Below are 11,644 nucleotides of genomic sequence, written 5' to 3' on the forward strand. Positions count from 1 at the left end.
AAAACATCCAGAGCAATATTACGGAAGACTGCTTAAACTGTACCTTCCTCATCGTTCAGACCACGAACTGAAAACACCATCGTTGCCAACCTATCAGGCTTTCTATGGTGCTGGCTGTGTACAGCTGCCAGGTACTGACCGTCTTGAGTACGTGCAACACATTGTCAAAAGAAACAGAGAAAAATATGAGAAAAACAGTGAGGAGATCGAGAGCGCTGTTGAGGAATATGAGCAGAACAGAGGTGTGACTGACGAATGGTGTAATCTGGCACCTGAATCAGATCTCGTAAGGTTGCCACTTGTTGAACAAGAAAGAGAGCGAGACAATGAAAATGAACAGGAAGATGTGCCCGACTACAGCCGTCAGGCTGATGCTTTAACAGAAGTCAGAGCTGTTAGGTATTTTAGTACCATGGTAGCATTTACTGGATATTGTTTTATAGTGACATTATGCAGGAAAACTCTGTCATTCAATAAGGCCCCTTTGTTTTAGTTATTTTTCTCTGTGACCCAAGAATTAATGTGTAAGACTCACAGGCTGGTACCCCAAGGTCGAAAACACCACAGAGACGAGACCACTTCCTTACTCCCATCCTCCCTTCCTTATCTCTTAGAAAAAGGCTCGTTAAAGGCTAGGTGGTTTGTTTCAGAATTCACTAATGAAAGAACTCTGTATTTTATGTCTAGGAGTGTATTTTGCTGGGATGATCATAAATTATAGCTGAACTGATAAACTACACACAGGATACTTCTTTGCTCACAAGGCAGGAAGATTTTTCCTTATTTGGTCTGTACCGGTTTGAATTGGGAAAGCTGACACACGAACCTTTTTTTTCTCTATATAAACTGCTGTGTATCAAATAAACCTTTGAGTCGATTGGGAAGGCAACCTAAAGCAGTCTCTGTTTTCTTGTTCTCCCAAGCTGCTCCCGAGCTCGTACTAACACGCTGAATGGCATACCTGAGTGTTACTTTAAATAATTAGGAATCTTAGAAGGAAAGGACAAAACTCTGCTTATCGCTCACGCCACGGAGGAAACCCGGGATGGCAATTTCCTTCAATTTTGGTGTCAGAAGTGGGATCCGCTGACAGAAGGTAAATATGCGTCTTTCATATTTATATAGAGACCATATTATACCTCTCTCAGTGATCGATCCATAAAGAAACGGGATATGCTGACGAAGTTTCACTTAGTGATCCAGAGAGATACACTGACTGACTTCCTCAGTCCCCGAGTAAAGTAAATTAACCCTTGTGTGGTGTTGGTGGACACAGGAAGTTGCCTGTTGTCTTGAATATTTTAATTTTGTTTAAAAAAAATAATAATAATAATAATTAATTGTTTAATTAAACGTACGTTAAAAAGTGAGAAGTTGCTCACTCAGAAAAAGTGACACAGGAAGTCGCCTGTTGTCTTAAATACTTCTCGTTAAGTCAGAAGTTGCTCAGAAAGAGTGACACAGGAAGATTGCCTGTTATCTTGAAACGTACGTTAAAAAGTGAGAAGTTGCTCACTCACAGAAAGCTAGTAAATAATTAAATTTAATTTTGTTAAAAAAAAAAAAAAAAAAAAAAAAGAAAACTGAAAACGGGTCTCACAGATCCGATTACCATACAAGGGTTAAAAGCAGTAAATTAAAAGCAGAAAGACACAGGAAGTTGCCTGTTGTTTTACGAGAAGTTGCTCGTTAAGCGAGAAGTTGCTCGCTATGTGAGAGTTGCTCACACAAACAAAAAATTGCTAGCAATAAATTTAAAGTAACCTCAGCTGTGCCGCAGCGAAAATACTAACATAAATCCTTCAAGCGTGTAAACCCCTCTGGAAATCACTGAACATGAGTCAGAATTATTCAAAGACCACAGACAGGTCCGATAAAAAATCTAAAGTACCTGTAAAACCAAAAATTAATAAAATACAAAATAAAGTCTCAAATAACGGCTCAGTGCGCCTCCCATTTCCGGTTACGTGTAACCTACGTCCGCGAATCGGTGAAGACGTCCATGATCACGTATCCAGAACATGCGGGAGTGCTTATGTGACTGACTTTGTTTACAACTTAAGAAGTTCAATGCATTCTAATTTATTTCCGGAGCCTTATCCCGAACGATTATCGCCAGAAAACAGGTCAGTAGAAATGTTGAATATCATTTGTGATAAGAAAAGTAGTCTGCTTAAAAAGTCCTGTAGAAAATATGATAGAATGCCGCGACGTGATGCATCAAATGTTACCGCTATGGACAAAAGGACCGGAACCAGGCGTAGATACTTTAACATCAAATAAAACTAGTGCAGGCTCTAGCAAAGAAAATAAATCTACTGCGGGAAAAGCTAGTCTTGCATGCAATGCATTCCTGGAGTAACCGAGTCACAACTCATAAGAGAGATAGGTGAATTAGACCCAAAGCATGATAAAGCATCCACAACTGCAGAGTTTTTGTGGGTAAATAATGACAAAGTCGCCGATTTCTTTAAGAATCTAAAGAAATTCCTGCTAACAATGTCCAGAGACAAAATTGACTTAAATGCAGTAACTATGTGTAAACAGAAGCCTGATGAATCTATCCTAGTATTCATAAAACGCTTTATGCACTGTTGGACAAGCTAGAGGTGCAAATTTAGCTCAGTTTTCCAGCAGCCGCAGACACCCAGAGCAAAAATGAATTTGTGTATTTAATTTAACACAAAGGGTGAAATGTTTGCTGACACTGATAACAGCTTATGTTTTCTCTGCCCTATGTACCGACATGATGGAGAAGGAACATCCTCTGTGTCAGCTGGACCCTCAGCAGAGAATGAACTCAACATCCTTTTTGTCCGGTACTCTATGTCACACACTGTGCCAAAAAAACGTGTACAGACGCCACTAACAGGTAATCCCATGACTGGGAGCCACACTTTTGTTTCTCTCACACTTTTCAACAACATGATAACTGCTCACACAAGTGAAGGTCAAACAGTGATTTTGTCACATAACTCAGACATAGGTTATGACACAACTACACCATGTCGTCACATAGATCTAACCTAACCTATCCACTGTACTATTTCTGCAGTTACATTGCCAGCTGAATACCAGAATATGACATTGTGGTCTAAAAGTGAGAATGATATAGGATTTATTGACTGTACACTTTATCACGTACACCTATTAAAACACAACAAGCAGTATATGTCAAGCAACATCCCATTTCTGCCGAAAAAGCCGCAGCCCTAGATGTCATGATAGGAGATTTATTGACTACAGGAGTAATGAAGCCCACACTCCTGTCAATCCTGTGCCAAAGCCTAACAAACCTGGCGTATGGCGTTTCATACAAGACTTAAGGCAAATTAATGCAGTCAACATTCCTCTGCCACCTCTCGTTTCAGATGTTCACAGCATATTGACATGCATTGCATACACATTTTACCGTGGTGGATTTATGCTCCGCTCCTTTTTCTCAGTAAGACACACAGCCGTTATTTGCATTCACACATAGAAATAAGCAGTACACTTGGACTCGTTTGCCCCAAGGCATGATAGACAGCTCTGCTGCTTTCTCAATGGTGCTTCACTCCTCCAGGGCTGCACCCTGATCCACATGTGGATGACCTCCTCCTCTGTGCTGAAAGTGAAAAACTATGTCAAACTGCTACACACATGCTTCTCCAGCACCTCCAAAAGACTGGCCACAAAGCATCTGCAAAGAAAATGCAGTACTGTCAGACTTCTGTTCAATATTTGGGATTCACACTGTCTCACGGAAAACGTTCCATGACTGCAGACAGGGTCAAAGCTGTGACCTCTGTCCCTCGGCCCACTACACAGAAGGAAATGTTGTCCTTCCTGGGCATGGTGAACTATTGCAGACAGTGGATACCAGACTGTTCTTTTCATGACCACATTCTGCGTGACTGTTGTAAAAAAGACAAGCCTCCTCGAATACTGTGGTCCACAGAAATGACTGCCTCTTTCAATGCATTACAGGGAGTGCTGACCTCCGCCACTCAAAGGTGCTGCCTGAATTGTTCAGGAATGCCGGCCTGCCTGAGGGCAGTAGCAGCTTGCTCTATCATGATAAGGGACTGCGAGAAGCTCACACTCTCACATGACACTATTCTACACACCAATCACCAGGTCACGACCATTGTAGCAAACATAACTAAACAACATATGCAAATCTCACTATAAAAGCGAGCAGCACACCCGATTCGCCAGCACATTTATTGATCCTATGCTGTGTTCTTATGACCGACAGGATGGCTCAGACAGGCTTGATGTTCATGACTGCATGACACGTATACAGGAATCCACAGCACCACGTCCAGATTTAGAGCAAACACCTATCCCAGACTCAGCCACGGTTTATGTGGACGGGTCCTGTTCAAGGCCGAATGACAACTCATTTCTTTGTGGCTATTCAGTGGTGACATTGCCTGACATAATACTAGAGGCTCACTCATTACCATTTCACTCAGCACAAAAAGCAGAGCTCATGGCTTTAATACGCGCCTGTGAGCTACATTTGGATAAGCATGTGACAATTTACGCAGACAGCCGCTATGCATTTGGCGTTGTGCATGACTTTGGCACATTGTGGAGACAGAGAGGATTTAGATCTGCTGATGGAAAATAAATTGCTAATTGTGATTTTGTTAAAAGACTTTTTCAGGCTATACAGCTGCCATCGGCCGTTGCAGTTGTAAAAACGAAAGGACACAGTACAGCTGACACAGACGAAGCAACAGGTAATGCCTTAGCAGACGTGACAGCCAAGGCTGCAGCTGCATCACAGCTCCCACCGCCGCAGGAAGTATTATCTGTGCCCCTACAGCTGTCACTTGTTAAACTCCCAGACTATTTAGGAACAAATGTTGATTTAAAATTCATACAAGAGCAAGCCTCTGCATGTGATTACACCTATTGGGAGAATAATGACTGTACCTTAGATGACAGAGATGGCCTATACAAAATCTTAAGGGTTTGATTGCCCTCCCATATTCCCTGATGCCAGTCCTTGCCCGACATTTTCACTGTGTGAGTCATGTCGGACAAAGAGGGGTAATAGGGGCAATAAAATTAAGATTTGTAATTGAGAAAACATCACATGCAGTAAAAAGCATATTAGCAACCTGTTTAACATGTGCACGAACTAATGTAGGTAGCTCAAAAGAGAAACATCAGCATTTACCACAACCAGATTTTCCATTTCATACATTACAAATTGATTTTACACATATGCCAGCGCAAGGAAGCATCAAGTACTTACTGGTAATAGTGGATCAATTTAGTAAATGAGTAGAAGCTTATCCAACATCAAAAGAAACTGCAGAAGTAGTCTGTCAAAAGTTGAGCAATGAAATAATACCCAGATTCGGAATACCTCACCAGATTAACAGTGATAGAGGATCTTCATTCACATTAGAAGTAATTCAAAAGTGTGCTAAAACTTTAATGACCTGGGTCAAATTACTTACTCAAGTCCTGTGTGAGATTAGAATGACTCAATCTACAGTAACCAAATTATTTCCATTTGAAATAAGACTATTTCCAACACCATGGTCAGCTTCCAGAGGGGCACCGCTAGTAGAAGGTGATGTATATTGCATTGTCCACTGATGTTCACAACCTGGTAGAAAAACTGAATAATAACTATCAGAAAGTTTGTCTCTCTCAGCCTTTCCCCTCCACAGTTCCACCAGTGGAGACAAGGAGATGCATGTTGGAGAAGCCACTAAAACCAAGGACTCTCTGGGAGGCCGCGCGTGTTCCAGCCCCAGACTGTACTGGCAGTGACGAAGAACCAGCATCCTCACAGACGGACAACCTCAGTGGATTCATGCCAGCAGGGTTAAGACCAGCCCAATCGGACCATCTCAGGCGTCGGATCAAGCAGACGACATCTCCGGCGAGCCAGCGCCCGGAACTAGAGCAAATAAACACACACGGGTAGATGACATCTCCGGCGAGCCAGCGCCCGGATCCAATGTACACACACACAATCACTGCTTAACACACAACGCCTGAAAGAACAACAACAAGGTACTCAAACATCCAGCAGGAACAGAAAGCCAAAAGTACCACATGATGTCTAACCTGATAAAGCCAGACTCATTTCATCCTGATAATGGAGAAAATGAAATGCCCATTGTCATCATACGACGCTTATTCTGTGTCTCTCGAACCTGGGACCAGGCCAGAAGACGACTGAAGAACTGTCTTTTTTATATATTTAGGTTATTAATCATATCTACTGCATTAACCTTAGGATTTTTATTTACTATTTCATATTGTAAAGTGCAACCCTGTTCACATTTCTGCAAGCCACATTTTCAATGATAACCCATATAGCTACCAGTACAGCCACTTCAATGTATTTGCAATTAGCACAAATTGATCCTGAGGATGTGCCAGATGTTACCAATGATGTTCCTGATGTGTATATTGAACATTAGGTTGTGAACTATTACATTTTATGATTTGCTTTTTATATTATGTTATTACATTTGTGATTTTTCCTTTCTATTTGAGTTATTATTTTTAAAAAATAATAAAAGAGGGGAACTGTTAGGTATTTTAGTACCATGGTAGCATTTACTGGATATTGTTTTATAGTGACATTATGCAGGAAAACTCTGTCATTCAATAAGGCCCCTTTGTTTTAGTTATTTTTCTCTGTGACCCAAGAATTAATGTGTAAGACTCACAGGCTGGTACCCCAAGGTCGAAAACACCACAGAGACGAGACCACTTCCTTACTCCCATCCTCCCTTCCTTATCTCTTAGAAAAAGGCTCGTTAAAGGCTAGGTGGTTTGTTTCAGAATTCACTAATGAAAGAACTCTGTATTTTATGTCTAGGAGTGTATTTTGCTGGGATGATCATAAATTATAGCTGAACTGATAAACTACACACAGGATACTTCTTTGCTCACAAGGCAGGAAGATTTTTCCTTATTTGGTCTGTACCGGTTTGAATTGGGAAAGCTGACACACGAACCTTTTTTTTCTCTATATAAACTGCTGTGTATCAAATAAACCTTTGAGTCGATTGGGAAGGCAACCTAAAGCAGTCTCTGTTTTCTTGTTCTCCCAAGCTGCTCCCGAGCTCGTACTAACACGCTGAATGGCATACCTGAGTGTTACTTTAAATAATTAGGAATCTTAGAAGGAAAGGACAAAACTCTGCTTATCGCTCACGCCACGGAGGAAACCCGGGATGGCAATTTCCTTCAAGAGCCATCAGGGAACCCCCTGCTATTGATCCCACATTGTTACGTCAGATGTTTCAGAATCTGAACAAGAAGCAAGCCTGCATATTTTATGCAGTTAGAGACTGGTGCATTAAAAGAGTCTGTGCTCTAAATCCAGAGCAGTTTTTCTTTTATATTAATGGTGGTGCTGGAACAGGAAAATCACATCTTATCAAATGCATCTACTCAGAAGCATCTAAGATACTGAGCAAAGTGCCCAGATATGCAGACGACGTTGACATATCAAAACCCACTGTCCTGTTAACTGCTTTCACTGGGACTGCAGCTTTTAACATTTCTGGAACAACACTGCATTCTCTTCTCAAGCTCCCGAGAAGCTTAAAACCTCCCATTCAGGGACTTGGCAATCAGCTGGATGAAGTCAGATCAGAACTTTTGAATGCTGAAATAATCGTCATTGACGAAGTGTCTATGGTGTCAAGACATCTGTTTGCATATGTAGATGCAAGACTCAAACAGATCAAAGGGACTCGGAGACCCTTTGGAGGCATGTCAGTCATTGCTGTCGGAGACTTCTATCAGCTACCCCCAGTGCGACAGTCTAAACCTCTCTGTGTGCACGACCCGTCTGAGATCGACCTGTGGCGGGAGCATTTTCAGATGATCACTCTGACTGAGATTATGCGTCAGAAAGATGATGTTGTCTTTGCAGAGATGCTGAACAGAATTCGTGTGAAAGGAAAGTTGGATGAGCTTTGCGAAGCAGATAGAAATTTGTTGTCACAGGCCATAACTGAACCAGCCCTTTGTCCAACTGATGCGTTGCACATTTTTGCAACTAATAAAGAAGTGGATGCACACAACTCTGCAACACTGGCTCTGCTCCACACTCATATCATTGACATCCATGCAGATGATTATAGAAAAGATCCTAGAACTGGCAGAATGGCACTTCAAGACAGACCATTGAAAGGAGGTAAAAACGAGTTACCAGACACACTGAAAGTTGCAGAAGGAGCTCGTGTCATGCTCACCAGAAACATTGACATACAAAATGGTTTGGTTAATGGAGCTTTTGGAATACTACTTAGAGTAGTTCACTCTGAAAACGACCAACACATCATCAAGCTTGGACTTAAAATGGATAATGAGACATCTGGAAAGAATAACCGCACACCAGCAGACGACATGGTGTACATTGAGAGAGCAGAGGAGAATCTGAAGCAGAAAGGAGTGGTACGAAGACAGTTCCCAGTGAAGCTGGCCTTTGCATGTACAATACATAAGGTACAGGGTATGACAACTACATCAGCTGTTGTCTCTCTTAAGAGCATTTTTGAGCCCGGCATGGCCTACGTAGCTGTCAGTAGAGTGACGTCTCTCAGTGGACTGTATCTTCTTGATATGGAGGAGAAAAAAATATTCACCAACCCAGAAATCACTGCAGCGCTTGAGAACATGAGACAAGCCAACCTTGATGACATGATGCCTCTTCTACACGTGAGGCAAACACTGAGCAGGTCAGAGGTTTTCACCATTGTTCATCATAATACAGAGGGACTGCCAGCTCACATTAATGACATCAAAAGTCACCATGAATTGTGTCTAGCAGATGTTTTGTGCCTAACAGAAACACACCTGCGGGGCTCTTTTGTCGCAGAGAGTCTCCACTTGGAAAATTACAATTTGTTCAAACGCAACAGACACCTGTCCTACACAAACTTTCCCCAGATGGCAAACAGAAGTGGTGGTGGAGTTGCTGTTTATGTGAAAAGTGACATTCAAGTGCATGAAAAACAGTACATCCATAATGTAACTGACCTTGAATTTCTGGCTTTAAAGGTTGAAGCACCAGTCAGTGCTCTGATTGCAGTTGTATACAGACCTCCAGACTACACTCTGAGGCCATTCCTGAAAAACCTGGTAAGCCTATTAGACTCATTGGAGATCATGGACTGTCATCCCATCATAGTTTGTGGTGATTTTAATGAGAATGTTTTATCCAGTGCAAACAAACCAATCCTGGAGCTGTTTGAGTCTAGGGGATACGCACAGGTCATCACTGCCCCTACCACAGAGAAGAACACACTGCTTGACCTAATTTTCATTTCTCAGTCAGATCGATGTCTCCATTCTGGAGTCATGAAGACATACCATAGTTACCATGACCCAGTATACTGTGTATTGTCCTGTGATGATTCATGATCTAGATCTTTGAATACAGTAAGTAATATCTATATTTTTGAATGACTTAAGAAAGTAGAGCGATGCTTGAACTCCAGAAAGAAGTCCAGACGCTTTTCTTTGCAAGCTCCTTTGACTACGATGACCTGGATGACTGAGAACCTTCACAGACATAAAGTAGAGCGATATTTAAAAGTTGACGCCCTGCATTGCAGTATAATGTTTGAATTGTTTACATAAAATACAATTACATGAATTAAGTAATGATATCAGTAAAAGATGACAATTTTATTTATTACAGAAAATCTAAAATTCACTAACAGTAACCTATAAATGTCAGAAAAATCAAATATAGCAGTTTAAAACGAACAGTGTAGGCATATCCTCTCTGCAGCCAGGCTTCAACATCCTGCCAGGCTGCCCCAGTCTCACTGTGGCTGGGAGGGAGGGAGGGTGGACCAGAGGATTGCCCACACAAAACATAAATGTTCAACAGCTTCTTCATTGTTTCTGAGAGAACAATAATGACTAAAGGTTGCTTTTTAAAAAAACAAACAAACAAACAAACAAACAAACAAACAAACAAACCTAATTACAGCAATAATGACAGTTAAGCCACTTTATGTGTGCCTCTATTTTGAAATACTATTTACAAAAATATTATTATTTTGGTTTGTTATAAACTTTAAACTTTTTCAAAAGTACACAATTATATTTTTGGACAAATTTTTCTATGAAACATAAATTTTTATGAGCTTTTATCATGTTTCTGGCCAGTGCAATCATCAGGGTGGGTCTGGGTTGATAACTGCACATTTCTGGCCAGAAATGTTTCAGCAGTGTTACATATGTAGTGCATATGTTACACTTGCTTTCTGTTACCAGCTGATACCCTACATTTGTATAGACATTTGATGGTGTGAGGTTGGGGAGTTGAGTGGGAGGGGGGGGGGGGGGGGGGGGGGGGGGTACGGTGGGAGTTGAGGGGGGGGGGGGGGGTTTCCTTTCCTGTTAGGTTTCCTTTTTTTTTTTCTTTTTTTTTTTTAAGCAAGACACAGTCCTCCTGTGTCTTCTCCAATCTTCACATGAAAAATCCAACAATGTGAAGCACATAGCAGCCAGAAACTGTAATGCCACAGATCAGAGAAACTTCATCATCACCATCTTCATCGCCATACGATCAGAGCGTGAGACTTCACATCTGGAGCACAGGAGAGATTCTGTGATAAGTCTTCCTTCTAGCTTGTCCCACAAGCAGTCGGTGAGATTTACTAACAACAAAAAGGGTTAATGACATTATTTCCATGAAAACATGTATTCATTCTTTGTGAAGTGTTTAAATTGTGTTTTCACTTGACCTTAGGAGTGTTAGAGTGTATTGTAATGTCTGTACTCAGGTGTTTCCCTCTGTGATCCATCCCCTTCAGAGCCGAGACACTCAGGACTGAACAGACTGCACAGTTTCTGTGACTGAGCCTCCAAAACACCTTCTTTGAAACCACTCATGATAGAAGGGCTTCATATTTGCAGCAGCACTACTACAGGTATTCAGTTTATTACAGGATGTGTTTGTTTCTTAGGACCAGCTCTGAGTGCACACTACCTAACATATACACCTTTCTGTTTATTACAAACCAACTACTCTGGATCATACGGCCAGTTGGCAGGAATGTTGCTGCAGGAAAACATCCCTGGAGATCACCATCATTGTCAGACTGACTGTGCCTCCTCTGTGCAGTGTCAAGATCCTCCCTAAATGAGTGTGTAAGTTAACATTTTCATTATTTTATTCCCTTTGACAAGACAAGTATCACTGATATTTACATTTACAACTACATATTCCTGTTTTCTGCTCTTCTTTTAAAGTCCTCAGCTATCCTGCTTCTGTGCTGCTTGCCACACATCAAACACTGGCCGGATGACAGGGAGGATCCACTCTGAAGTCACTGGACATGATGAGGATCATATGGGACTTCATAGTTTCACAGAAACGTTGTGCTCTGTGATTACAGGTTTTAAATGGACATAATGACTGCCTCTCTCTGATCAACAGGCTAAAGGATTGTTGTCATTGTTAGTGCTCTGTACAATGTATGCTTATTTAGTATTTCATCACAGAGCAAACCTTTATTTATTTAACATATTTTTATTTTGTTTTAATGTTGAATTAACTGTGGGGATTTTTTTAAGTGGGCACTCGGGATGTCATATGACCAGAAATGTGGTAACTGGAATTCAACGTTATGGAAGAAAAAATCTGCTAAGA

The 11,644-nt window shown here is 41.3% G+C and overlaps 2 long non-coding RNA genes across 2 annotated transcripts; both read left to right on the forward strand.

Moving 5' to 3' along the window:
* Nucleotides 1–398: 398 nt before the first annotated feature.
* Nucleotides 399–3,670, forward strand: LOC308401662. Its single transcript, XR_013972589.1, has 2 exons — nt 399–2,126; nt 2,759–3,670. It is a non-coding gene; the product is annotated as an uncharacterized lncRNA (long non-coding RNA).
* A 7,128-nt stretch (nt 3,671–10,798) lies between these two features.
* Nucleotides 10,799–11,389, forward strand: LOC308401351. The gene is made up of 3 exons (XR_013972540.1): nt 10,799–10,922; nt 11,039–11,142; nt 11,245–11,389. It is a non-coding gene; the product is annotated as an uncharacterized lncRNA (long non-coding RNA).
* The last annotated feature ends 255 nt before the right edge of the window (nt 11,390–11,644 follow it).

The sequence above is a fragment of the Rhamphochromis sp. 'chilingali' genome (assembly GCF_963969265.1).
Source record: "Rhamphochromis sp. 'chilingali' genome assembly, chromosome: 8".
Classification (NCBI taxonomy): Eukaryota; Metazoa; Chordata; class Actinopteri; order Cichliformes; family Cichlidae; genus Rhamphochromis; species Rhamphochromis sp. 'chilingali'.